Source organism: Lathyrus oleraceus, chromosome 7 (assembly GCF_024323335.1).
Source record: "Lathyrus oleraceus cultivar Zhongwan6 chromosome 7, CAAS_Psat_ZW6_1.0, whole genome shotgun sequence".
NCBI classification, from domain to species: domain Eukaryota; kingdom Viridiplantae; phylum Streptophyta; class Magnoliopsida; order Fabales; family Fabaceae; genus Lathyrus; species Lathyrus oleraceus.
The window spans coordinates 268773411-268776576 of record NC_066585.1 but is presented as its reverse complement, the minus strand read 5'-3'; the positions used below and the strand labels follow the sequence as shown (position 1 = coordinate 268776576).

Below are 3166 nucleotides of genomic sequence, written 5' to 3'. Positions count from 1 at the left end.
TATTGATTCAAAATGATATCACAACTCATATGAACTCTTGTGAATGATCATGGTGCCCAAATTCTTCAGAATAGCCACCATCTATTGCTCAATGGCTGCCTTTGACTGTCTTGACCTAATGTTGCTTCATCTGCAAGTAACAAGGTTAGATGACATATTTTTGTACTTTTGGGTTAGTAACCATATGAAAAGCAATAATATACAAATGCAAAACATGCTTGGTGATCAAGAATCACACTCAAAAAGATAACCCACCCACAGGGAAGGCAAGCAAGGTGCACAATGATCCTTGAGGCAATGCTATGAAATGATATGATGCCAGGAGGGATCTTAGGGACAAAATTGGGGTCTTACACCAAGCTCCAAGAGCTTATTTCAACCTATAAAGAGCTTTCCTCAACTTATACACATGCTTTGGAAGATTTTGGTCTGTGAATCCCTTTGGTTGTTCATCATATACTGATAACACTGAAATTTACCGTATTTTCGACTCCGATTCCACATGCATTCTAGTTGTTTTATTGTTATTTTGTTGTGTTATTGCTATGTTTTCCTTTGTTTTCAGGTTTTTACTTTAATCGGAGCCCCGATCGAGAAAAGGAGTGAAAAAGAGCTAAAAACCCTAAAATTCAGCATTTTGTACTTGTGGCTTACCCCATGGCTGGCGCCATAGTCCCTGCCATGACGTGTCCAAGCTCAACTTCCCTCAACTGCCATGTTCCCCACTACTTCCACTAAGGCGCCTCAGATTGGCCTTGTGGCGGGCGCCATGGCCTTGTGGCTGGCGCCACAAGAGGAAAAGTTTTCCCTCCCATTTTCAAGTTGAAGGGCATCCTTGTCATTTCCATCTTTTTACTTACTTATAAATAGAAACTCGAAATCACTTTTACAATCATCCAAACTTAGAACAGAGGCAAACTCAGAGCAACTTTGTTTCACATAGGCATATATTCAGTATTTTAAAGTGGTAATCGCTTCGCATTGGAGTGTTACCACAATTGTGTAATCAAGTCTGTGATAGAGTCTGTAATCGAGTTTGGAGCACTTTGGAAGGAAGTTAATCCTGCCGCCATTTTTATTTCCGCTTTGCAATTTACTCAACCCTCCGATTGGAGCAGGTTTTTATTACTTGTCTTTATCTTATTTATTTCCTCGCACTCACTTTAAATTATTTATTTCCTCGCACTCACTTTAAATTATTTATTTCCTCGCACTCGCTTTAAATTATTTATTTCCTCGCACTCGCTTTACTTTTGTTTATTTTCTCGCACTCGCTTTAAATTATTTATTTCCTCGCACTCGCTTTACTTTTGTTTATTTTCTCGCACTCGCTTTAAATTATTTATTTCCTCGCACTCACTTTACTTTTATTTACTTTCCGCACTCGCACTACTTTTATTTAAATTAATGCACTTTTACTTTACCATGTCTAACTAAATTTATAAGGTTAGAATGTAAGGATCGTAATTGAACTGATAATCCGTACAATTGTTCGTAGAAACACTTAAGGACTATTTTAACTTTCAACTTAAGTTTTCCCGCACTTCAATTCCGTTGGATAAGATCGAAAGTCGTCCAACGTCTATCTAAACTTAATTGTTTTTAACTATTTCAAAAATAGCGAAAGCGCTTTGTTTAGTTCATCAGGAGTTTTTAATTTAAGAAGAAAAGAGATTTTAAACTATTTTCGAACGTGTTTATAAGTTTAGAGTCTGGTTCATAAGAACCTCTTTTGGTTAAGAAATCCAGGTTATAATACTTTTCAACTTGGTCAAGATACTATATTTCTTAAAAATAGGTTTACTACTCTAACGCAATGCGCGCCTTTTTATAAGTGACAATAAGAGGGTTTGATTAGGGAGTACAACTCGGTTCTGAATACGCGAAAGCGACAATTCCTGTTAAATTAGTTCTTTTCAAAGTAGAAAACATTGCCCATAAGTAGTTCTATTAGCAAGTACTTGGATTATTAATTGATTACGTGAATTACATTCGACCCTGTCTTTATTAATTAATCTTTATTCAACACTTTACTTTTCATTGCACACTCCAAAAACACCTATTTTGATTGCCTTTGATAAACACCATAAAGACAGATAACAATAGATTGACACTTGGTCTCTGTGGATTCGACAATCTTTTATATTACTCTGATGCTTTCGTATACTTGCGAAAGCACACGCATCAAGTTTTTGGCGCCGTTGCCGGGGACCAATTTCATCAAATTTGATTTCCCTGTTGTTATATCATCTAGACTTAGGCTATTTCCCGTCGGTCAATGCGAAGAACTCACATCACCAGAAGTTTAAGCTTAGTATACCCTCTGGCGGAACCTGAACGTTACGCTCACGCACGTTTATTCTTTCATAGAATTAAGAGAGCTATGGCCGAAGATCAAAACCAAAGACCTCTTAAGGATTTCGCTCAACCATCAAATGAAGAACCTAGTTCTAGAATAGTAAACCCAACCATCCCAGCTAATGATTTTGAACTTAAACCATCCCTGTTGCAACTAGTGCAACAGAGACAATTCACAGGTCTCGCTACTGAGAACCCAAACCAACATTTAAAAATATTTATTCAATTAGCAGACACTTTTAAAACCAATGGAGCTTCTCCTGAGGCAATATGTTTAAGATTATTCCCTTTTTCCCTCAGAGATAAAGCCCTATCTTGGTTAGATTCCCTTCCACCCAATTCCATTACGACTTGGGATAACCTTAGAAGAGTATTTCTTGCTAGATATTTTCCCCAGAGTAAGACCGCTGTTCTTCGAAACCATATAACTAGATTTACCCAAAACCAAGGAGAATCGTTGTTCGATGCTTGGGAGAGATATAAAGAGTTGTTACGAGCATGCCCACATCATGGTTTAGAAAATTGGTTAATCATTTAAACCTTCTATAATGGACTTCACTATAACACAAAGATGACCATCGACGCTGCCGCAAGCGGTGCTCTGATGAACAAACCTTATCCTGAAGCTAGTGCCCTCATCGAAGATATGGCTCAAAACCACCAATCATGGGGAGTCGAACGAGCGACAGTTGAGAAGAAGGAAACCGAAGGAGGAGTGAATGAACTAAGCTCTATAGACATGATTCAAGCTAAAATGGACGCATTAGCCCTTAAGGTCGAGCATATGTGCATAAACCCGAATACTGTA

The 3166-nt window shown here is 37.8% G+C and overlaps 1 non-coding gene across 1 annotated transcript; it reads right to left on the bottom strand.

The window, feature by feature from the left end:
* Positions 1 to 2767: 2767 nt before the first annotated feature.
* Positions 2768 to 2874, bottom strand: LOC127108790 (small nucleolar RNA R71). Its single transcript, XR_007796302.1, has one exon. It is a non-coding gene; the product is annotated as a small nucleolar RNA R71 (small nucleolar RNA).
* Positions 2875 to 3166: the final 292 nt, after the last annotated feature.